Source organism: Podarcis bocagei (assembly GCF_964188305.1).
Source record: "Podarcis bocagei genome assembly, chromosome: 8".
In the NCBI taxonomy this organism is placed as follows: domain Eukaryota; kingdom Metazoa; phylum Chordata; class Lepidosauria; order Squamata; family Lacertidae; genus Podarcis; species Podarcis bocagei.
Window position 1 is genome coordinate 87,470,732 of NC_138133.1, and position 14,484 is coordinate 87,485,215.

The window sequence follows — 14,484 nt, forward strand, 5'->3', positions numbered from 1 at the left end:
ATATGTGATTCATGACTTTTATTTACATTGTTTCAACATTTCCTTAACATTTGAATGAATTTAAGTGGCACAAATTACCTAAATTCCACACAGTGATAAGAATCACAAAGGATTTGGTGGAAACTGAACTGCAGTGGAATGGAAACGGCTCTGATTTCAGAAGAGAAATTGCCACCATTTTGCATTCCTTTATAAGAAGACCTTGGGGTTGTGGCGAATAGTTCAGTGAAGAGGTAGGGCCAGTTTGTGGCAGTTGTGAAAAAAGGCGAATTCCATGTTAGGGATCATTGGGAAAGGAATTGAAACTAAAACTGCCAATATCATAATGTTGTTATGGTGTCACCACATTTGAAATATTGTACACAGTTCTGGCTGTTTCACTTTGAAAAGGGCATTGTAGAGTTGGGAAAGTTGCAGGAAAGGGCAATCAAAATGATCAAGGGGATGGACTGACTTTGCTACGAAGAAAGGTTGCAGCATTTGGGACTTCTTAGTTTGGAGAAAAGGCAAGTAAGAGGCGACATTATAGAAGTTTATAAAATTATGCATAGCATAGATGAAGTGGATCATAGAATCATAGAATGTCAGGTTCCCACTTGATAACACAGCAAGCGTAGTTATTAAAAAGGATGATTTATTGTCAAAACAAACAGATAGCTCCGAACGGCTCTAACACAGCCTCCAACATCATCAATCAAGATGACCCTTCTGAAGACTACTTCCGGATTCTACAGAAGATAGAGAACTTTCGCGTCTCACATCTCTTGCTTTGTTTCCGGTCCAACAGCCGACTCTGAGGAGGGATTGGATCAGCTCCCCCCTCCTCCCTTTCTGACAAATGACTTCCATCTCTGTTCGCTCCTGTTTGAACTCATTGAGAGCTTTGGCTGGGTTCCAGCCCGCTCTCAGCCGTTCCCTTATCACCTGGCATTCCAAGGGGCAGGGGAGTTGGCACTAGCTGCTGTTCATCCTGCATGAAAGTTAACTTTTTCTGTTCCTGGCTGCTTTCTTCCGTAGGCTGCAAACCTCCACTGAGAGCTGGCTGCAAACCTTCACTGGGAGCTGGCTCATTCCTGACATAGAATCTTAGAGTTGGAAGGGACTCAAGGGTCATCTAGTCCAACCCTCTGCAAGGGAGGGGGTACAGAAAAGTTTTCCCCACTCAAATTTCTAGAACTCATGGACATCCAATGAAGCTGAATGCTGGAAGATTCAGGGCAGTTTTTATTAAAAGGGAGCATCTCCGTGCTGTGCATAATGTACGGAACTCGCTCGCTTGAAAGGCAGTGATGGCTATCAAGTTAGATGCCTTTATTTTTTTTTATAAAGATTTTTTATTGCGTTTCTTTCCATAGGTTAACAGATTTGTTTACATAGCAACATGCAAGAAACATTTTTTATATATGAAGAAAAGTAAAGAAAAAGAAGAAAGAGTTAAGAAACTTTCATAACGTCCTTCAACAGTTCACTTTTGGACCTCCTCGCATCCTCTCGGCACTGCATTCATTATTCTAGCCAGTTCAGCAATTTGTTGTCTTGTTTCCCATCTTATTATACCTTTAAATTTATTATGTTACCAATTTCGAAGATTTGTAATTTAGTTTTGACACTCTTAATAAACATAATATTTTGTTTCTAATTTGTCTCGTTTTTTTCCATCAATACTTACTTTATCATTTACTTAAATAAATTGCAGAAGCATAACGTTTCTTAATCGTGCGCAATCTTAACATTCAAACAACTTATAATATTTTTGCAAATAGTCCTTAAATTTTTTCCAGTCCTCCTCCATTGTTTCTTCGCTCAGATCTCGAATTCTGCCAGTCATTTCTGCCAACTCCATGTAGTCCATCAGCTGCGTCTGCCAGTCCTCCAGTGTGGGTAAATCTGGTGTCTTCCAGAACTTTGCGATAAGAATCCTAGCTGCTGTGGTTGCATACATAAACAAGGTTCTGTCCTTCTTTGGCACCTTCCGGTCCACCATGCCCAGAAGAAAGGCCTCTGGTTTCTTAGAAAAGGTATATCTAAATACCTTTTTCAACTCATTATGTATCATTTCCCAAAAGGCCTTTACTTTCGGGCAGGTCCACCAGAGGTGAAAGAATGTCCCTTCTGCCTCCTTACATTTCCAACACTTATTATCAGAAAGATGATATATTTTAGCCAGCTTGACTGGGGTCATGTACCACCGGTATACCATTTTCATAATGTTCTCTTTCAAGGCACTACATGCCGTGAATTTCATACCGGTGTTCCATAACCTTTCCCAGTCCTCAGACATAATGTTGTGTCCTACATCCTGTGCCCATTTTATCATAGCAGATTTAACTGTCTCATCCTGTGTGTTCCATTTAAGCAGCAAGTCATACATCCTCGAAAGTACCTTAGTCTTTGGTTCTAGTAACTCCGTCTCCAGTTTCGATTTCTCCACCTGGAAACCCACTTTTTTATCCATTTTAAATACCTCTTGAATTTGAGCATAATGTAACCAATCTCGCACCTTATTTTTCAGTTTGTCCTGGCTTTGGAGCTTCCAATTATCTCCAACTCTTTCAATCAATTCCCAATATTTTGGCCAGTAGGCCTCCATATTGGGCCTTTTTTTAGAAATCTTGGCTTCCACTGGTGATAACCACCTCGGGGTCTTGCTTTCTAATAAGTCCTTATACTTCATCCAGACGGCAAAAATTGATTTTCTGACAATATGGTTTTTAAACAATTTATGAACCTTCGCCTTGTCATACCACAAGTATGCATGCCAACCATAAACATTGTCAAACCCTTCCAGATCTAGGACATCGGTGTTTTCCAACAAAAACCAATCCTTCAGCCAGCAGAAGGCTGCAGCCTCATAGTACAACCTTAAATCCGGCAGGGCAAACCCCCCTCTTTCTTTTGAGTCAGTTAGTATTTTGAATTTAATTCGGGGCTTTTTGCCCTGCCAGACAAACTTAGAGATATCCTTCTGCCATTTTCCAAAACATTCCATTCTGTCCACGACCTGGAGGGTTTGAAATAAAAATAACATTTTTGGCAAAACACACATCTTTATAGCTGCGATTCGGCCTGACAAGGTAAGTTTCAATCTTGACCAAATATCCAAGTCTTTTTTAATTTCCGACCAACATTTTTCATAATTATCTTTGAATAGATTTAAGTTTTTGGTGGACAAAGATACCCCCAGGTATTTCACTTTTTTAACCACACTTAGCTCTGTCTCTTTCTGGTACCCCTCTATCTCTGTAGGCGTCAAATTTTTGGCCAAAACCTTAGTTTTTTGTTTGTTTAGCTTGAATCCCGCCACCCGACCAAACTCCAAAATAAGTTCAAGAACTCTTTTTGTGCTAGATTCTGGCTCCTGTACTGTAATGACTAGGTCATCTGCAAAAGCTTTCAGTTTGTATTGTTTCGCTCCGACCACTATACCCTGCACCAACTGGTCCTTCCTGATCATATTCAGCAATACCTCCAGAACAGAAATAAATAACAGAGGGGATAAAGGGCACCCCTGTCGTGTCCCTTTTTCAATTTGGAGTTCCTCCGATACCACATTGTTCACTATCAGTTTAGCTTTTTGTTCTGAATAGATTGCTTCTAATCCATTTTCAAACCCCCGTCCCACTCCCATCCCTTTCAAGTTTTTCTTCATAAACATCCAAGAAATGTTGTCAAATGCTTTCTCCGCATCAATAAAGATTAAGGCAGCCCTTGTGTTTCTAATTCGCAACAACTCCAATATATCAATAATGTTCCTGGTGTTGTCAGACATATGTCTACCAGGGAGAAAGCCTGCTTGGTGCTTATGAATTACTTCATTTAGTACATTTTTAAGTCTATTTGCTAAAATGTCTGCAAATATTTTGTAATCCACATTCAGGAGTGAGATGGGACGGTAGTTCTTAAGCTGAGTCTTTTCCTTTTCTGACTTGGGAATCAATGTGATGAATGCTTCTTTCCACGTTTCCGGTGCCTTTCTCCCCTCCATGATCTGGTTACAAACCTCCAACAACGGTTGTATCAAGAAGTCCTTCAAAGTCTTATAATATTTGGAGGTAAGTCCATCCGGGCCTGGAGATTTGCCCAGCTGCATGTTCTGGATGGCACCTTCAATTTCTTGTTGAGTTATCTTGCTGTTAAGAATTGATCTTTTATCTTGACTTATTTTAGGTAGTCCATTTATCCTCAAAAATTGATCTATTTCCGGTTCTTTCTGAGGCCCCTGTGCGTAAAGTTCTTTGAAGTATCTGTGGAAGCACTTTCTTATTTCTTCTGGTTTCTGAACTATTTTTCCTTGAATCTCCAAGTTTGTAACCGTATTTAACTTTTGTCTTTTTTTCAGCTGCCAAGCTAGCAACTTTCCACATTTATTTGCTGATTCAAACGATCTCTGCTTCATTTGTTTAATTTTCCACTCAATCTCTTGATTGATCAGTTTCGAATATTGTGCTTGATGGAATTTGATCTCTCTTAGCACCTCTTTTGACTTTGGTTTGGTTCTCAACTTTTTCTCTCCTTCGCTTATTTTCTCTAGAATTTTTTCTTTTTTTCCATTCCAAAATTTCCTCTTTATTGTATTCTGTTGTATCAGAAACCCTCTCATTACGGCTTTACTTGCGTCCCAGATTGTTCTTTTCTCCACCGTAGTGTTCAAATTTATTTCGAAGTAGTCCTTTAGCGTTTTTTGGGCCTTCTTAACAATCTCTTGATCTCTTAGCAAGGTGTCATTCATTCTCCACCTGAAGGATCCAGTTGGAAAAAGTCTCAATTCCATTTTTAAGGCATTATGGTCGGAGCAGGTTTTTGGGCAGATTTCCACCTTTCTTGTTTTCGGGGCCAGCCCTCTAGATATCCAAATTTGGTCAATTCGTGTCCATGACAAATGGGCCTCAGAGAAGAAGGTTCCTTCTTTACCCAAGGGGTTCCTTGTCCTCCAAATGTCAATCAAGTCCATATTGTCTGTCATTTCAAAAAAGGTTTTAGGGAGTCTGCCGTCTGTTGTTAAGTTTTGATTTTGGGATTTGTCCATGTTTGTAGACACCACCCCATTCATATCTCCCATCACAATAATGTTAGAATAGTCCAAATAGTCCATCATTGTCTCATGCAGCTTCTTATAGAATTCTGATTTTCCATCATTTGGCGCATAAACTCCTAATATCAAAATCTTTTCCCCTTGTGTTTGGATTTCAATTGCGAGAATTCTTCCATGATCATCTTTGAATAGAAATTTTGGTGACAGGTTCTCCTTTGCATAAATTACAACACCTCTTTTTTTAACTTTATCTGATGAGATAAATTCCTGGCCAAGTCTTTTATTAATTAATACTTTCCTATGGAGCCTAGTCACATGTGTTTCTTGAAGGCATATTACATCCAATTGTTCTTTTTTCAGGATATGAAATATCCTCCTTCTTTTTTCCGGAGAATTCCCGCCATTTATGTTCCAACTAAGTAGCTGCAGAGACATCCTGTTCTAATTAAGATGTTCTTAGGATGAGGTGTCTTCCTTTTGCTCAGATCCCGAGGGTGCAGGCGTTGGCCCGCTTCCAGGCAGTATTGGTACTGGTAAGACTGGAAGCCAATCCACTCCTTTTTGGAGATCTTCTCCGTGGTCGTGAAGGAACTTTTGGTTATCTTCAGGTGTTCTAATTTTAACCTTCCTTTCTTTGTAAGTGAAGGATAATCCTTGTGGAAACTCCCACCTATAGGGAATTGCGTTGTGTCTCAGCAATTTTGCTAATTCTGAGTAGTTGGCTCTGAGGTCCAGCAACTGTCTCGGAATATCTCTATAAATTTCCACCCTTTTATCTTGTATTTCAATTGCTTTTTTGAAGTGTAGACCTAGGATCTTGTCTCTCTCTTCCTTTGATCTTAAAATTATCAAACAGTCTCTGGATCTGTCTTTCCTTACCAATCTTCCCAGTCTATATGCCGAGACAATCTTGAAGTCTGTGTCCTCCTTTAGACCCCAGAACTTCGTGAATTCCTGTGTCAAGTATCCAATCAGGTCTCCTTGCTCGAGTTCCGGAATGCCTCTCAATTTGATGTTGCTCTCGCGATTTTTCAGTTCCACCATTGACAGATAGATTTGTTGTTCACCCACCTGTTTGTGCAGGGGCTTGACTTCTCCTTTAATTTCTTCAACTTCTTTTTGTAAAGCTCCCACTTTCTGAATTGCTTCTCCAGCTAATTCCCGATTTTCCGCTGTTGCTCCTTGCAAATTCTCAATAGCCTGTGTGTGCTGGGAAACTTGTTCGGTCAGTTTTTGAATCGAAGAGGTCGCTTTATCTATTTTCAAAGACTGGTCATCCACTTTCTGATTTAAACTTGATAGTTGCTCCAATATTTGTTTTAGTAATGTGTCTGACCCACCTGCTGCCATAACTTCTTCAGTGGACTTCTCTGTTATTTCCCCTTCCCTCTGAGATACCAGTACAGCTGGAACCGACGATCGGCGTCCTTGGGTCAGTGTTGTTTGTACAAATTGTGTTGGTTTTCTTTCTCTTTCTTTTTCCTTAGCCTCTTTAGATTCCTTAGCTTTAGATGCTCTTGTTCTCCCTGCACCACTCATTACACATCTGTCAGTGTTCAAGGTCAGATTGTCTATTGTTCCATGTGAGAGACAAATTCAGAAGTAAACAACCAGTAAAGTGGAATTCAAAACAAAAGTCAATTCCCAGGATTTTATAATCCGAAAGCCCTGTAGGGGGAGTGCCACCAGGTTTCAGAGACAAAGAAGGAAGTAATCCGCCATTAAAGTTCCAAATTATTTCAAGTCAATAAATCCAATAGTCCATCAGTCCCTTCAAAAACTCAAAGTTTCCCCAGGCACCTTTTATAATTCAACAAAATTTCACAAGAGGTGCTTGCAACAGTATCCCATCCAGTCTTTTCTGCTCAAATGTAACAGTTACGTTCCGACAAAGTTTTTGCAACTGTTTCCGCAGTTTGACACAGTCTCCCTCTCTGGCAGCCCGACGATCTGGCTCCTTAAAAATACAGCCCAAAGACGAAAAAAGATAGGAGGAAGATCCCCATTTACTACTTCTTTTAGTCAATGTCCATTTCCACCTTCAGTTTAGAAGAAAAAAACAAGCAGATCTGATAGCACGAAAAAGTTAAAGCTTCCCACAGTCCCGTTTCAAGCGCTTTCCGCTTTTTAAAGCTTTGCTTTGATCTTGTCAGCAATGTCGGAAGACGGACTTCCCTTTTCTCGTCTCCCGCTTTCAGCCAAATTAAGGAAATTCTTTTGCCAAATTTTAAACCCCTTTACTCACGGGTATGTTGCTTGCAATTTGGTGTTGATTTTAGGAAGAAGGATCAGCGCTCATCTGTAACAGCCGCGCGGCTTCACTTCCACGGAAAGAGCGATGAACTCACAGCACCGCTACCCCTCCTTCACTCCGGGTCTCCTTACGGGGTCCCTTCTGTGTTTTCGGAGCAGCTTCTGGTGCCCGCCGAGTCCCACGGCCACGGGCTCACTCTACCCGTGGTTTATCTTGATGGGTCGTCGCTATGCCGCAGCGAACGACCCTTTTCCGCGGAGCCCCTCTTCAGAGCTCGAAGAGGACCGCCATTACAGTTTCGCGCCGCCCCCGGAAGTCCCTCAAGTTAGATGCCTTTAAAAGAGGTTTAGACAACTTCATGGAGAAGGCTGTGAGCTGCCCTGAGACCTCTGGGTATAGGGCGGAATAGAAATTCAATAAATAATAAATAACAAGGCTATCAATAGCTACCAACCATGATGGTCAGAGGCAGTAATGCTTCTGAATATCTGTGATGGCCTGGGACTCGGGCTTGGACTCGGAGCTGGAGGAGTCTCAGTTTGCACTGGATTCTGTGCCTCAGGCATCATCTGAACCTAGTCTGGGGCCTGATCCTGAAGAGTCCCAGTCTGCACAGGTTCCCCTGCAACAAGCACCAGCTGGGCCAAGTCAGGGGCCTGAGCCTGCCCTGGCTCCAGATGCGGGGATTACCTTGTTGCCTCCAGCTGGGCCATCACTTACAGCTGCTCCACTACCAGTTGGGTCCGGGGAGGCTGAGGCGGCCTCTGGGTCTAGTGACCCACCGACATCTCCCGAGCTGCAGAGACTCAGGTCTGAGAGAAGGAGAGACCTGAGTACTTGCAGGAGGAGTGCTCACCTTTAGGCAAGACAGGGAGGTGAGTCTCTGAGAGATCAGGACCAGCCGTTACCCCGACAAAGATAAAAAGCTGTTGGACCCTGCCCCAGGTTGTGGGAGCAACATTGCTGTTTGCCATAACCTTCCTGTGATCCTGTGCCTGACCTTGCCTGGTTTCCTGCCTTGGCCCTGTCGGACTGACTCCTCGCGGAACCCTTGGATTCAGGACCGGACCTGGACTGCGTTGCTTGGGTTACCCCCGGGCCCAGCACAATATCTACCACAGGAGGAGAGAATACTCTTGCACTCATGGCCTGCTTGCATCTGCTCAGCTAATATGAGAACAGGATTGTGGACTAGGTGGTCCTTTGGACTGAACCTGAAGACTTTTTAAATGTTCTTCTGGTGGACCCCACTGAAGATTTTGCTCCTGGTCCTCCTGGCCACCACTGGCAACCGCAGGAGGGAATTGTGACCTTCAAGCTGAAAAGGTTCCCCATCCATTCTAAGCTAATGGCCATTACTTCATCTTGCTGATGCAAACTCCGTCAATTAATTGTGCAGATCTTTCTCAACAACTGATGGTATTCCCCTGGTTTTGATTGACATCGCCATTATTATTATTTATTGCTTCCCTACCATATTGGCACTTAAGGCTTGGGCTCCGCCATTGCAATACTCCCTATCCTTCTCCACTTCCCTCTGCAGAAGCTTGGAATGTAATAAGATCTCCCTAATTTACATTGAGTGAATTACGTCGGACGCAAATGCCTCTCTCCAGCCTGCCAGGATTGAATTGCTTTTCAAAATCACAATGCAAACAAAATCAAGGGCAGTACAGGAAGACGATAATCACCTCATTGAACAGTCAGCTGGATGGAAAGTTATCTCTAAAATATACATCAGCATCAGATAGCTTTAACCAGAATCTTGTAAATTGAGACTAATAGAATTGGGAATCTGTCCTGGGTTCCAGCCAGGATTGGTAGCTGTACAGATTAAACGATATAAGTGATGCACACACTATTAGAGTCATTTTTAATGGCATGCATAAATGAATGCTGGTCTCTGATGTGTAATGCTTTAATGATGAGAACTTTATTTTCCCATTGTTAGTGGTTTCTGCCAGATTACATTTTCAGCAGACAAAGAAACCAGAAGGCTTTGCCTGTTAATTGAAGTGAGCAGAAGTTATCCTCAGAATGACCACAGTGGAGAGTGACTGATAACAACCGGACTGAGTTAAGAATGATTGTGGATGTGTATTGCTTTATCACTTACACTATTTCCGTTACAGTGACACGGAGTGTGTGTGTGTGAACCTGTGTCCCTTCAGATGCTGGTAGACCAGTGGTGTAGCATGGGTGGCCAGAACCCAGGGCTGCATGGATGGGGTAGGTGGGTGGGAATGCGGGAAACGGATGGCATACGCATGCACATTGAACTGCCTTATGGCATCCACATCACCGAGGAGATTGCAGCCACAGAGATAAGAAAATAAGAGTTGTTCCATTGTCTGGAGAGGTCACTTCCTGGTTCACATGGAGAAGTCGCTTTCAATGGAGACCAGTGATGGAAGCACAGTTATACTGAGGCTGCTAAAATTTTGCACCCCCTAACAATTTTGCTTTTGAATTATGATGCTGGAGAAGACTCTTGAGAGTCCCATGAATTATGGTGCTGGAGGAGACTCTTGAGAGTCCCATGGACTGCAAGAAGATCAAACCTGTATCCATTCTGAAGGAAATCAGCCCTGAGTGCTCACTGGAAGGACAGATCCTGAAGCTGAGGCTCCAAGACTTTGGCCCCCTCATGAGAAGAGAAGACTCCCTGTAAAAGACCCTGATGTTGGGAAAGATGGAGGGCACAAGGAGAAGGGGACGAGAGAGGGCGAGATGGTTGGACAGTGTTCCCGAAGCTACAAACATGAGTTTGACCAAACTGCGGGAGGCAATGGAAGACAGGAGTGCCTGGCGTGCTCTGGTCCATGGGGTCATGAAGAGTCGGACATGACTAAACGACTAAACAACAACAACAACAATTTTACACCCAAGGCAACTGCCTCAGTGACCCCCCCATGCTACACCACTATGGTAGAGTCCACCTACCATCAATCCCAGCTAGCATGGTCAGGGAAGATGAGAGGGTAGTCCAACAACATTTGGAAGGCCACAAGCTAGCCCGATGGTAGTGCTGTAGTACCGCTCTGATAATATTCCACTTGATGGGATATTATTGACAGTTATCTCCTCCCCTGCCTTGCCCGCTGCCTCCACAAGCATCTGAACGTGTTGGTATATAGCTTTCACCTGCCACTATTTTTGGGGGGCAGGGGAGAACAATAATAGCATATAACCAAGGAGCTCAAGGTGGCATACATGGTTCTTCCTGCCTTGTTTAATCCACACATTAACCCTGTGAGGTAGGTTGGGTTGAGAGACAGTGTCTGGCTCCTAGGTCAGCCGCTGAGCTTCGTGGCTGAGCAGGGACCCTCTAACTTACACCACGCTGGCGTAGTTCTCACCCAAATGAACACCTTGTAATTTATTGCTATTTTAGATGCTGTCAATGTAGCGCATAATGTTTGGTCTGCACTTTACACTTCTGTCCAGGCTACTGTTGGGGCAACTGCTCCTTTTGGCCCACCCATCCTGCTCTCTCTCTCTCTCTCTCTCTCTCTCTCTCTCTCTCTCTCTCTCTCTCTCTCACACACACACACACACACACACAGCTATTATTTAGCCAGATCAAATCCCCATGCTCAGAAGCAGTATACCTCTGATTTCCAGTTGCTATGAAGTGTTAATTGTTAAGTTGTGGGCGAACATATCAGACGATACAGCGATTCTTCCAAAGCAGCTCTTTATTTGTAAGCTGGAACTGAACTGAACTGAGGAGCTCAGTCAGCCTGCTTATATAGAGCTCCACTAGAATGCAACAGTAACCATTTTCTGTAACTAGCCAATCACTGAACGTCACTTTCGATCCTTCATTTGCATACAAACTATCCAATCACTGAACGTCACTTTTGATCCTTCATTTGCATAACTATCTACAGTATCCCCCTGCTGGCCCAGGGTGAGAACTTCAGTACATAACAATAATGCACGAGGTCTATTGCCTCCAGGTTTTCTCCAGGTTGCAATTGTGGAAGGGCCATAGCTCTGTGGCTCCAGGTTCAATCTCCATCATCTCCAGGTAGGACAGGGAGATATTTCCTTCCTGGAACCTTGAGGAGGCTTTGCCAGTCAGTTAAGATGCTACTGAGCTAGATGGAGCAAGCAAGAAGGAGCTTCCTCTGATCTGTGGCCACCTGGTCGAATCCAGCCAGGCAGTTTTCTTCTTGTGCTCTTGCTCGCAGAACTCTCTTTCTCTCAAAGCCACTTATTGAGGGTGGCGTTAAGCAGCAAGGTGGAAAAGGAAGGCAAAGGAAGCTATTTGTGGAAGAGAAAAGGGAAAACTCCCCTGGAATGCTTTGACAAGCTGTCAGGCTGAATGATCGGATAAAAATGTCCAACTGCACTACTGTGCTTTGGAAGATCTGACATGCAGATGCCTTGAACATCAGCAAGCTCAAGCCATCTCTGTGCTCCCTCTGTGCTTTTAAAAAGAAAAAAGAAAAAAATTCCTTCCTGTAGCACCTTAAAGACCAACTAAGTTAGTTCTTTGTATAAGCTTTCGTGTGCATGCACACTTCTTCAGATACATCTGAAGAAGTGTATCTGAAGAAGTGTGCATGCACACGAAAGCTTATACCAAGAACTAACTTAGTTGGTCTTTAAGGTGCTACAGGAAGGAATTTTTTTATTTTGACTATGGCAGACCAACACGGCTACCTATCTGTAACTGTTTAAAAAGAAAGTTAGCCTGCGTCAATTTGGAAGCTGACCTGCCTTTGAGCAAATAAATAGAACTCTTAAAGGGAGTTAAAAAGAAAAAGGGTGCAGCGTTTGGAAGAATAGCCTAGCGGTGGAACAGTGGAATATGTCTTTCTGAAAGGTCATGTGATGCCATTCAAACAATCTAGATTTCTGATTTATTTATTTTGCAAAATTAATACACTGCTGATTTTTTTTTTAAAAAAAACCCTTCAAAGTGGTGAAACCTCCTTGTGGTCGTCAGATGAAGGATGGTATAGACATTTAATAAATAACAACAACCATCGTATATGATAATGTTCTTATTGCTCTGTATCTGTGTTGGATGTGATTTTTATATAGCAGGGCTGGAGAACCAGTGACTCTCCAGATCTTTCTGGACTCCTAACATCCCACCAGATGTTTCTGACAACAGTGCAGAGGACAGGATGGGAATAAGGGTCTCTGAGGATTCTGTGGGGGAAGCCAGGACTGTTTAAATACTGCTTTGAATATATAGTCCAAATGGGGCCTGACCATATGTCTACCTGTCTTATGAGGGTATTTATACACCAGCAATGGGGACGCCGGTGGCGCTGTGGTCTAAACCACTGAGCCTCTTGGGCTTGCCGATCAGAAGGTCGGCAGTTCGAATCCTCACGACAGGGTGAGCTCCTGTTGCTTGGTCCCAGCTCCTGCCAACCTAGCAGTTCGAAAGCACACCAGTGCAAGTAGATAAAAAGGTACCGCTCCGGTGGGAAGGTAAACGGTGTTTCCGTGTGCTGCTCTGGTTTCACCAGAAATGGCTTAGTCATGCTGGACACATGACCTGGAAAAACTGTCTGCGGACAAACACCGGCTCCCTCGGCCTGCAAAGCAAGATGAGCGCCGCGACCCCAGAGTCGTCTGCAACTGGACTTAACTGCCAGGGCTCCTTTACCTTTTATACACCAGCAACTCGTTAAGGATATTAAGGTGGTTTAAGATGAAATTATTAAAACGTAGCATTGTAAAATAATAAACTGCAGAATAAATGATCAACCCTAGATCAAATTAATTCTCCGAAAACACTTGGCGAAACAAAACCTATTTCAGCTGGTGACAAAATGTCAGAAATGTAGTTGCCTGTCTGAGTCTTACAAGAACAGCCTTCCAAATTACTGACGCCGCTTTGCTGAAAAGCCTTGGTTCACACAGAAGCACAAGCAGAGAGAAATTCCCCTAAGTGCATTATTCACTTCCAGTTGTACAATGTGGCTTTTCTTGGGTTAGAACGTTTTGGATTTTTATACATATACAGTGGTACCTCGGGTTACATATGCTTCAGGTTACATACGCTTCAGGTTACAGACTCTGCTAACCCAGAAATAGTACCTCGGGTTAAGAACTTTGCTTCAGGATGAGAACAGGAATCGTGCTCCAGTGGTGCAGCAGCAGGAGGAGGCCCAATTAGCTAAAGTGGTCTTCAGGCTAAGAACAGTTTCAGGTTAAGAACGGACCTCCGGAACGAATTAAGTACTTAAGTACCACTGTATATATAAAAAGAAAGCAAAGGTTTTTTTAGATTCAGGTAGGTAGCCGTGTTGGTCTGACGTAGTCGAAATAAATAAATTAAATTAAATTGTCCAGCAGTACCTTAGAGACTAAATAAGTGTGTTCTGGGTATAAGCTTCCGTGTGCATGCACACTTCTTCAGTGCATCTGAAGATATACTGGACAAACTTTTTGTTTTTTGTTTTTAAATGAAAGGGCACTAGGAGTTTGCAACCTCCCGCATGCAATCTGAAGTCCCGGAAAAGTTTTACCACCTGACCTGCTGTTTGTGTCAACCAGGCTTTAACTTAAATGAGGAATTGGTGGCTGATGAAATAACATTGCGAGCTGTGGTCTGGAAGTTGGCCCATAGGCTTGCGGCGAATGTGGGTGAATAAAATCGCCCGGCAGAGAGGTGTAAGACACCTTTCTCTATATCCTTGCTGGTGGATTATAACCATCACTCAAGCATACTCCCCCCCCCTCTCCTTTGACCTTTGCAATAGATGTAATGTCACCACCTTTTGCAAACCCATCTTCTGGTTTATTTTGTAGCCTTGATAACACACTGGGGTTATTTTTCCCTCTCTCAATGAAAGGTCTGAAAAGGTCTTGGAAGAAAAAGGCAACATTTTTCTTCAGTGACAGATCTAATCCTTGGGTAGGCGGCAATCGGTGCTTCGCTGGGATTACAGTTTAATTAGTGATGGTCTTGTTTCCAGTTCCTTGCTTTGATGTTAATAGCAGGGAGACGGATGCACAGAAAGACTCTCATCAGTCTTCACGCACATCCTCCCCTTACGGGACCTTTTGCAGGTGAGCAATTGACAGAAAAGATGAAGTACACCATTGGAATTTGAAAGATAGCCGTAGCACAGCATGGACACTGGTTAACTTCAGTGTCACTCTTCCACATTTGAGCGGGAACATGTTTGCTCTACCCACTGGAGAGGAAGGAAGCTGTATTTGTCCC